Source organism: Ursus americanus, chromosome 21, assembly GCF_024610735.1.
Source record: "Ursus americanus isolate L20-20 chromosome 21, mUrsAme1.1.p, whole genome shotgun sequence".
Lineage (NCBI taxonomy): Eukaryota > Metazoa > Chordata > Mammalia > Carnivora > Ursidae > Ursus > Ursus americanus.
The window spans coordinates 23,747,284-23,758,723 of record NC_142147.1 but is presented as its reverse complement, the minus strand read 5'-3'; the positions used below and the strand labels follow the sequence as shown (position 1 = coordinate 23,758,723).

Here is an 11,440-nt window from a genome sequence, read left to right as displayed (position 1 = left end):
CTGTATGAGAGAGACAGCATCATGACTGTCTACTGTGCCAAAATTTCTCAGAACAACCTATCTACCTTTTCCTGCCTGAGAAGTTCTGGGAGGAAACTCACAGGCTCCCTAAAGAAGATTACGCATGGCCTTCTCAGATGGAAGGAGGGTTAGCTGTACTGAGATAGGCTTCTTTTTGGGTTTCTCATGACCCCTGACACCTCACTCTACTGGCCTTGGGGGCTGCTACTCCCTTTTATCCCCAGGCCGAAGTGTAGATCCCAGGCTCCTCTGTTCAGTCCCAAAGCATGGCACAGACCTCAGGACCACAGACAGGTTACCACAGTAACCCAGATAGGGTTACTCCAAGACCATCATTACCAGCATCTTCCTCTCTAGCTCCCACAAAGCCCTCTGTGGATACCCATCTGTGGACATCTATCTTATGAGACCCAGAAGGCTCTCTCCAGCAAGCATGCCTTGCCTTGCCACTGCTCTAAAATTTTTCACCCCAGTTCCATCTCTATGCCCTTCTTCAAGTCACTATAATTTTTTTTTCAATTGCAACTTGCAACAGGAAACAAGGGAGGGCTATGTAGATAGAGCCACACCCATCTTTCATGTTTAATGCTCTCATCTTAGGCTCTGGTATGGAACTGGGAGGGTGCCAAAGCACCTACTCCCAGAAGCTCCTAATTTCCTCTGAAATCCTCCTGGCTTTGGAGTTACAACTTTTAGCAGGAAATAGGTTTCAAAAGAACAGGGAAGGGGCGCCTGGGTGGCTCAGTCGTTAAGCGTCTGCCTTCAGTCCAGGGCATGATCCTGGCGTTCTGGGATCGAGTCCCACATCAGGCTCCTCCGCTATGAGCCTGCTTCTTCCTCTCCCACTCCCCCTGCTTGTGTTTCCTCTCTCGCTGGCTGTCTCTCTGTCTGTCAAATAAAGAAATAAAATCTTAAAAAAAAAAAAAAAAAGAACAGGGAAACTCAAGAGTAAGAGGCCTTAGGGATCAGCTGGTCAAACTAGAGACTGAAGACACTAGGTCTTAGGGAGTCACGTGACTTGTCTGCAGCTCCTTGTGAGATTACTTCTGGTCTAGGGCTCTTTGCCTCAAAAGCTACTATTTTTGGATCAGGGACTGTACGAGGTATTTTTCATATATTATCTACGTTTTATGCCAGTCATATAAAGGAAAGTTATTAACCCCATTTTACAGATGAGAACATAGAAAATTGGAGGGTTACATAACATCCCAAGATTACTCAGCTAAAAAAAATGGGGGAGCCAGATTTTATTTATTTTTTATTTTTGTTTTAAAGATTTTAATTATTTGAGACAGAGAGAGAGAGACAGCACAAGCAAGGGAAATGGCAGGCAGAGGGAGAGGGAGAAGCAGGCTTCCTGATGAGCAGGGAGCCCGATGTGGGGCTCAATCCCAGGACCCTGGGATCCTGACCTGAGCCGAAAGCAGATGCTTAACCAACTGAGCCACCTAGGTGCCCTGGGAGCCAGATTTTAAGCATACAGAACCTGTGTTCTTATTTGTTTATTTTTATTGAAAAGGTAAGACAGGGGGTGTCTGGGTGGCTCAGGAAGACAGTATATAATGTATATAGCATATAGAATATATATTAATAGACTCTTCATCTTATCAGTAAGGCTTCTGGTCAACAGTAGGCTATCAGGAGTTAAGTTTCTGGGGAGTCAAAAGTTATGCATGCAGTTTTGACTGCACACCAGGGTGGGAGTAGGGTGTGGGTATCCCTAACACTTGCAATGTTCAAGGGTCAACTGTACAGGATCTGGGCCCAAAGTTCCCCGAGCTTTCCACACATCTTGGACTTGCTAAAGAATAGAGAAAGAGCCTTTTCCATCTCTTGCTATTCTTGAACAGCATGGGTAATGGGGGTGCAAAGAGGAAGGAATGGGAGAAGGGACACATAAAATAAGCCCCCGGGGCCACTTGCCGGTCTCCCTCTTCTCCCCCGTGTTCCAGGTACCAGTGGGGTGGCTTCTTTCTTTCTTCGAGCGAAGCTCCTTCCCAGCGCAAGGCCTTTGCATATGCTGTTCCCTCAGCCTGGAAGCCTATTTTGCCTCTTCACCCTGTAACTCTTACTCACCCTCAGCCTAAAATACCCCTTTCTCAGGGATGCCTTCTCTAACTCCCATCTAGGTAAGTCTTTCTACCCTGCCTGTAGTTCTGTTTGTAACTCGTATCACAGTTGTAATTTAAATATTTATTGTGTAATTAAAAGTATGTTTTCCTCACTAGATCACATGTACTATTGACACTGAGGCCATATCTTACCTTGTTCATTCTGGTGTAGTCCCAGTGCCTCATATAGTGACTGGCACATGGCAGATAACCTAAAACATTTATGAATGAAAGAAGGCACGTATGCATGCTACTCCTGGCCAGTTTCTCACTCGACAAAAACTGAAAATTCTAAGAACATCTATTGAAACAATGCCAGACAACCAGGCTCAGGCTCGCTTCATGGGTGCGTGACCTGAGCAGTCACATTATGCCTCCAGTCAAGAGGGCCACGTGCTTGGTTCAATGATCTGCTATGGTCATCTTAAAATTCTTAATAATTGTACCTTTGGATTTGTATTTGGTAAGGGAAGTACAGTGGGACAAAGAGCCTCAGTGTGAGCAGATGAGACATGCCCGACGTGTGTGTCTGCCATTCTCTGCCAGTGCATCCCGTACACGGCAATTGCCGTGCCCCATGAGCACAGAATTCTGAGGGACCCACAGTGTGTGGGAGTTCAGCAGGACTTGAAGCCAGTGAAAGGGCACCATGTTTGTTACAGTCATGACTGAGCACATGGAGGCACCGAGAGCCCGGAAAGGCCGTACTTTCCATTTGAACCAGAATTTGCTCAAACACAGAAAGAAGACAACAGCTTTCTAAGAAACATGGCTGAGTAAGGAACCCTATAATACTCTTTACGTTTAGCCAACCATTTACTCTGAAATTGATGACATACAGGAAATAGGACAACACACAGCTCTTTTTTCCGTTTGGTCCTCTCTTATTCACCAGTAAACTGAAGGTAAAGAACATCGGCAGAATGTGTGCAGATCAAGAACTGAAATAAAAGCAGTTGAGCTAGTTTTGTACAGTTTCCACTGTTCTAAGAAGGCAATACGTATGTGTGTATGAGCTACAGAATACAATCTGTGCAATTTTGATGATTCCACATATGAGCTAAATGCTTTTTTTAAAAAAAAAGATTTTATTTATTTATTTGAGAGAAAGAGAGAAAGTACACGCACACACTGGAGTTGGGGGGTGGGAACAGAGGGGGAGGGAGAGGGAGGGGAAAAGAATCCCATGCAGACTCCGTGCTGAGTGTGGAGACCAATGGAGGGCTCGATCTCATGACCCTGAGACCATGACCTGAGCGAAAACTGAAAGTCGGACACTCAACCAACAAAACTGAAAGTCGGACACTCAACCAACTGAGCCACCCAGGTGTCCCATGAGTTAAATGATCTTATATTTGCATTTAAAATTGGCATTGCACAATATAAAGATGAACTGTAAAATTTGTGCTAATAATTTCACATTTAAAATTTCTCTACTTAGGGCACCTGGGGGGCTCATTCGGTAAAGCATCTGCCTTCAGCTCAGGTCATGATCTCAGGGTCCTGGGATCGAGTCCTGCATTGGGCTCCCTGCTCAGCGGGGAGTCTGCTTCTCCGTCTCCCTTTGTCACTCCCCCTGCTTGTGCTCTTTCTCTCTCTCTATTAAATAAATAAAATCTTTAAAAAAAAGTTAAGAAAATTTTCTCTACTTTGAACAACAGCAAATAATACACAAATGACAAGTTGAGGGAGAGAAAAATTGTGAAAGTAAGGAAAACACTTTCTATTTATATACCATCAACAGCATGTTTTCCTTGTTTTTTTGAACATGGGATCCCACATTTTCATTCTGCAATGGGCCCCACATATCATACAGTTGGCCCTGCAGACAACTCTCACTGCTCCTGCCCAGTGTTGCCACATAAAGTGCCTGAATGCTGTGGGCAAACCTCACAGAGATGCTGCCCCATCTGCGGGGCAGCTGTTTCTGGGTTTTCTCAGGGAGCTGCTGACATGTGATGGGAGTGGGTCTCCTAGCAAAGGCACATGTAGACTGGAGGGGGGGGCGGGGGGGGCGCTATCCCCACTGCCCTTTGGTAACCTCTCTTTCCTTGAGGCTGGCAGTGTGAAAAGGAGAGATGATTCCCGAAAGAGGATGACTCCCTAGAGCCACGGCCTCATGATTACTCACTCAACCAATAATCATTATTAAGGGCCCACTTCGTGCCCAGGCAATGTGCTGGTGATAAAAGGATGAATAATGCACGAACCCTACCCTCTGGCAGCTACAGCCTAGTGGGGAGGCAGGCAGACACACACACACACACACCCCAGACAGTATGATCTCTCTAAGCGATAAGCTCCACACTTCTGTGGAAGCAAAGGAAGTGACTTCTGCCTGTGGAGGTGGGTGGAGGGAGAACATTTTCCTACCCTGTGATAGGGGTTTCACTCTTTTATTTGTAGCCAAAGGGCGACACCACGGAGTGGCTTAGAGAAGCTTTAGCAAGTCCCCTCACCTCAAGTCACCTCAAATAAATGCAGATTCTAAGCAAACCTGGCCTGCTTATTATGTGAACATAGTTAAAAGACAAGTCTCCTGACACTCTTTCCAATGGTGTTCGGCCCAAAGTGCCTCTTACAGAGAAATTCTAGAGTTCCCACTGTTTATTACGAGGTCATCTTTTTCTTCTTCTTCCAGAGGAATCTTTCACCTACTCAGAAATATCTTTGAGAATTTTTGCTAGAGCCTCCTAACATTCAAAATAAGGTTAGCTTTTACTTGTTAAAGAGGGAGGTTCTAAGGCATTCTGTTCTGCTAAGGTACTCTGCTCCTTCCTGGTGTGGGTAGGAATTTTCCCCTTGGCACTGCTGTGTCCTTAAAATAACAATAATGCTTGTGCAAACACCATTTCATACTTGAGGGGCGCTGAGCTCCTTGTTATCAGTTACCGGATCTCCTTCTTTGGTAACTGAGTGTTAGGCAAAGGCTCCTTCTTAATTAATGGGTCTATTCTAGCAAACCATCCTGGAAAGGCTTCTTCCCAATCCCTGTAACACTGGGGATCCCACACATCACAAGGACTTCCTCTGGACTCCCCAAGGATCAAAGCTTCCTGCCAGCCGGGGATTGTCACCAAATCCCACGGATCAGGGGTTGAATACAAGCAGAGTTCAAAGGTAAAGTTACTTACAGGAGCCACTGTGGTGGGCAGGATATAGGCAATCCCACGGAGGAAACCTTTCATTAAGAGTTCAACACACCTGCTCTTCATCCCCCACCCTCCGCATCGAGGCTCAACGAGTCCAGGGAAAGGCAGAGGGGGTACAGATGTGAATGGGGATGGGTGCATCTCATCCAGAGGAGATCTGGCTTAGCTTTTTGTAGCTGATGGTTGAAAGAAACATTTTCACCATCTGAGAAGCTCTTAGGCCAGGGATATCTTAAATGAGTATCTAGATTCTTAGTCTGAAAAGTCTTTGGAAAGGGGTGGGTTCAGGTGTTTTCTTAAAAGAATTTAGAGCCCACACGCAACACACACACACACACACACACACACACACACACACACACACACACACAATGGGACCCAATTGGGTAGAGGCCCGCATGCAAGTGGTGAAAGAATTCACCCAAGGCAGAACAAAGGAGACAGAAGTTTACTGAATATACTGTAAGGGAGCAATGGGCAGGACAGCAAAGGAGAGACTGCCAGGAGGAGGTGGGGAGGGTAGGCTGTAGTCAAGGAGGGGAAGTGAGGAGGTATGGGAATGTATGGAATTTTCCTTTTTTGGTACTGTGCCGGATTGTAAGTAGCCCATTGGCCACCTAGGGCTTATGGTTATTTTGAGGTGGGTTGTCTAATGAGTCTGCTTGCATTCAGCCCAGTGGTCAATGTGTGCCCTTCTCCTTACTCAGGTATCCATTGCTCAAGCCTGTTGCCTAAAAGTGGCCTCTATAACACACACACGCATGCACACACACACACACCCCTTCTCCTATCCTCCCCCTTCCACTCTAGGCACCAGTTCCTTTCCTTGAAGCACGCAAAGATGATGCTTCGGGGACAAGGGCAGTCTTTAGGGTTAGATGGTGCTTAGAAAAGACCAGATGAGGCAGGGCAAACTAATAAGGAAATGGTGTGAGCAAAAGACTGCGTTGGGCACACAGGTGCACTTTCAATGGAAAAGCAGTAAAACAGCGTTTGACTCTTTCAATGAGCTTGACCTGGAACATCCTAGAAGCGGTTTTTGTATCTATGAGTTGAGATCAAAAGAAATAAATGGCAAATGTCCTTCTTCTTTTTAATTCCTAAATGTATTTATTTATTTGATTATAAAAGCAATATAACCACATGATCATAAAAACAATATAACCACAGCCCAGAATATCTGAAAAAGAAAGTCTCTAGTCAAAAACCACCTCTCTAACACAAGCTCCATTAGTAAAGACACTGAGTAATTAGTAGATTCATTTACAGTTTTCAAAAATTATTTTAGTATTTTTTTAAATTTTTTAAGTTTCACTTATTTTCAAGTAATCTCTACATCCAATGTGGGGTTTGACTCCTGACCCCAAGATCAAGAGTTGCATGCTCTTCCAACTGAGCCAGGCAGGTGGCCCTATTTTAACATTTTAAAAGTCATTTATACTTCAAGGCGATGTTACAAACGGAACCTAGGTGGATGAAACTGCTATTCTGTTATCATGTGGGATTGATAAGATACAACACAAATGGTCACAAGAAAACCAGTTACAGAAATAAAAACTGCAAAGATGCTATCTAGCGGAGGATTTTCTATCTATAATTTCTTTATATTTAAGGGATGTATGGGTTCTAAATACAAAAGGATAAAAAAGTTAAATGCTAGCATACTAACTGTACTTAGAGATTCAATCTTCCCATAGAACCAACAATAAGGCAAAAAAAAAAAAAATCAGAAAGAAAGCTCAATTCCGTCCAATCCTATCACCCTCCAGTTGTGGTTCCTCTGTGGCTGATAAATATTGGGCACAAGGACAGAAACAGGGAAGTTAGACATTGAAATAAAAGGTAGGGGCAGATAGGAGAATGGGGGCAGAGACTGAAGTTAGTGGTGGAAACCGGCTTGGCAGGCAAAGATATTCTCTTGACTGGGGCCCAGAAGAGGAGGAGACCCCAGAATCCGACTAGTTCTGTTTACAACATGTTAGAATAAAGGATTCGGCGTAGTAGGAATCTGTCAGGAAGCCACAGGCCAACTACTAAGGGTCCTCATTTTGACTACTGTCCCTTGGTGTTAAGACCAGTGATTGACTTGGTGGCTGAGGGCAGTGAGAGTGGACAGATGGGACTAAGTTCAGAGTCAAGGATCATCAACTGAGCACAACTCAACCACCTTTTCCCAAACCGTGTGCAGGAGGCTCCGCTAAGCATTCTGGGTAACCAGGACCTGTGCCTGTCCTTCAGGAGCTCACCTCCAGAGCAGGGAGACAGACACACAGAGCTGAACCTAATGGCCCGGAGGCAGGTGAGTCGGGTGAGGTGAATGATGGTGCTCCCAATCACTAGCCAGGGAATCTAGAGCAAACGACTTCAGCTCCCAGAACCCCAGTGATCTCAACTGTAAAATGGGGATAATACTGCCTCCTTTTAAGGTTGTTGTAAGAATGAGAGTTGATGTCTATAAAGATCCAAGCACAAAGCCTTGCATATGGTGAGTGCTAAGTAAGTGGGGGTTTGTCAGTCTCCCCCACTAGTACTGTAATCTCCGTGTCCTTCTGTTACTCTTCTCTCAGCGAGGCTGAGGACAGAGCCTGGTGTGGAGCAGCTCTGGCGTGTAGTAAATTTATGACAAATAAATGAATGAATGAATGTATAATAACAACAGCTAATCCTTGCATAAAACCTGTTATGTGCGAGATATGGTTCTAGGCATCTTATCTACAGTCACTCACTTAATCCTCACAACAACACAATGAGAGAGGTACCATTATTATCTCCAGTCTGCCCCAGGCCACACAGCTAGTAACAGACAGAGCCAGGATTCAAACCCTGGCAGCCTCACGTGGAGCCAACGTTCTTTATTAACTACTACACTATTCTGCCTCTCCAAGTAGTTCTTATTTTCCCTCTGCTGAAGTAGGAAGCAGAAAGCACACTGCTTACCTTACAAGTTGATTGTGGGATCAAAAGAGATAATGCGTGTGAGAGTACTCGGCTATGATAAGCCAAGGGATATATAATTCAAAGTATTGTTGCTATTATTACTCCGATGTTGAAATAATTGGGTTTACCAACACGGGGCCAAGAAAATGAGGGGAAAGGCATGGCTCTGAAAATGAAACAGGGAGAGCAGAGGCCTATAAAAAGGTGTCAGGAAGATGAATAAATGGAGAGGAATGAGAAGAAAAGGTGTAAGAGGAGGTAAAAAGCTGTGACACAGTCTGAGAGCAGAATCAGGGCCAGTGCGGGTCCCGGATACTGTGGACACTGACCGTGCTACTCCGCAGGGCTGGGGACACCAGAAGGAACTCTGCGGGGCAAGCGGACAGGAGCGAGGCTCTGAGGTCTGGGGAGCAAGCACCCTCTCTAAGATAATGGGCAGGAAACACATTGGAGAAGCAGAATGGAGGTAGACAATTTGGACCTCATTCAGGGAGCTCTGGCTTGAAGAAGAATAAACGCTTTACTGATAAAACCCAAATGCACTTTGATGGGTGTATGAAAAAGAAATTAGGGCTGATTCAAATAGCAAGACTGGGCTTTTGAGACACCTCACTGAAAGCGGTGGGAAGGTCAGTGAAGAAAGACAGGATTACTAACGTCGAAGAGATTTCTATCCATGCCTGACGGAGAATCTCAAACATGTTGAAGTTCAGGTAGCATTATTATTAACTGGAGGTTACTGAGCTTTTCAAAACCCTTTTACTTCCAAAGTATTTTTCTCTGCTAGACCTAGAGATAAATAGCATTTTTACCCTTTCTGGATCGTGTTTAGCCACAATCTCGGGGGTCTCTCGAGTGCAAACTGGAGAAGGGGTGGGGTGGGGATGCAGGGAGTATCACGCGTGATTTTCACTCAAGAATAAGGAGAACAATTTTAACTGGTCAAGTGCCGAAGGTGCTGCAGGCACATCCACAGGTTGGCAGCTGAGGGACAGAGACCAAGGCGGCCAGTAAGGTTAACCCCTGGGAGGGGTGACAGTTCAGGAGACCTAAACAAAAAGTAGGCGATTGGACACAGCTACACAACACCTAACTGTGTGCTCCTAGGCTAGCTCAGGCTGAGGCATGCCGCCCAACGCTTCGAGGGGCCAGAGCCCAGCGCCCGCAGGGGCTGCAGCCAGCTCGCTGGGGCAGGGCCAGGAGCAGCACTGCTGTGGCGCGAGGAGCAACCGCGGCAGCGTCTTTCAGAATGTCTTTAAATAGCAACCTGAGGAAGGCAGCAGCTTTCCTTCACCCCCACAGGCACGGAAATAGAACAAAGAAGGCAGGAAAAATGGCTGGAGTGTGTGCAAAAGGCAGCAGGCTGCGGCTTGTGGGGCTTGTGGGAGAGGAGATCAGGAGCTTTGTCCTTAAAAGGTGATTACAATCCCAGCTTTCAGACGGTACTCTGTGACCTCATGTGGGAAAAGGGCTCCACTTTTCTGGCCCTGGAGGCTCTCCGTGCAGACACCCTGCTGAGGGCCTGTCCCCTCCCGGCGCCTAACGCCTCCCACGTGGGATTAGACCATGCCTGCAAAAGGCTCACTACGTTTCCTGAGTGTTTACTACATTTCAGTCACTGTGCTAAACCCTTTGCATAGATTATCTCATTTAATCCTATGAGGTAGGTGTTACTAGGCCCAGTTTACAAGTTAGGGGAAGGTGGGAGCGCCTGGTGGCTCAGTCAGTCCAACTCTTGATCTCAGCTCATGTCTTGATCTCAGCTCAGGTCTTGATCTTGGAGTCATGAGTTCAAGCCCCGCACTGGGCTCCACACAAACAAAAAACCAAACAAACAGATCAGGGAAAGGGGATTTAGAGTGGTTTCAGTGATTTGCTCAAGGACACAGCTAGAATTCAAACCTGTGTCTGTGAAGTCTCACTCTGCAACCCTTGCTTTGGAACATGTGCCGTTACTAGGAAATCCAATATGCAGGAGGAAGCTGTGGAGAAAATGTGACTGTGTCCCTGCACCGTCAATGTTGTTTATTTGGATGGAGCCTGGGCAGGGAGGAGGGGGAGCTGTAACTGGGCTCCTGGCTGACCATAAGGTTTGATTTTCCTTTGGGGCACCAGTTTGCTTTAGGGCATCCTGCATCACCCCAGGCTCAGCCAGGTTCCACAGCTTCTGGTCTAGCTTGAGTCGCCCAGAAGGGAAGGACAGGTCACTCTCCTGAGGGCATCTGCTCAATGGAATTCTAGGCTCTGTGCAAGATGCTTCAGGAATAAAAGGTTAGAGAATTAGACCAAAGGTCAGAGAAAACCAGTCACAGGCACATCAGAGGCCCTGGTGGTGTTTGCATTACGTATTAATGTGTACATGGCATGGACTAGACCAGAAAAAGGAACCCCTGCCACCCATACCAAAACATGGCTGCAAAGCCCAGACTTCGCCTCTGTGCAACACCATCATTCTAGTATAGTGATTCTCCACCCCTGCTGCCCATTACAATCCCCTGGAGAATGTTTAACATGGCTGGGCCCCCACCTCACACCTAAGAATCAGAATCATAGGGCTGGGACTCGGGGCTTTTAAAAAAGTTTTAATTTATTTTTATGATTCTTATGCTCTCCAGGTGACTCTAATAAGCATCCAGGATGCAGTCATGTGGGAGGTTAGGAAAAAAACACTGGGTAGGAGACTAGGAGTTATGCCATGGTTTCGAAAGTAACAACACTGCCTGGGAAAAATCTAAGTGCCAAGAACAAGGGTGATGTGATTTGGATGTAACATATTACACTCTTGGAATTTTCTTAACTATCAACAATCAGGTTTTTATTTTCCAGAAAGGGGATGGAGTCAAAATCATTTTCGTTTAAGATTTTATTTTTAAGGGACGCCTAGGTGGCTCAGTTGGTTAAGCATCTGCCTTTGGCTCAGGTCATGATCCCAGGGTCCTGGGACTGAGTCCCATATCGGGCTCCTTGCTTGGTGAGGAGCCTGCTTCTCCTTCTGCCTGCCACTCCCCCTACTTATGCTCACTCACTCTCTCTCTGACAAATAAATAAAATCTTAAAAAAAAAGGTTTTATTTTTAAGTGATCTCTGCACCCAACATAGAGCTTGAACCCACAACCCTGAGATCAAGAGTCAGACGATTCAGCAACTGAGCCAGCCAGGCAACCATCAAAATCATTTTTGACCCACAAATTGGCACTGCATCTTTTTTCCAAAATATTT

General features: G+C 45.9%; 1 protein-coding gene across 2 annotated transcripts in view; it reads right to left on the bottom strand.

The window, feature by feature from the left end:
- TANGO6 (transport and golgi organization 6 homolog) overlaps nt 1-11,440 on the bottom strand; it is a 178,871-nt gene that overhangs the window by 2,503 nt on the left and 164,928 nt on the right. The gene's annotated exons all lie outside the window — the stretch shown is intronic.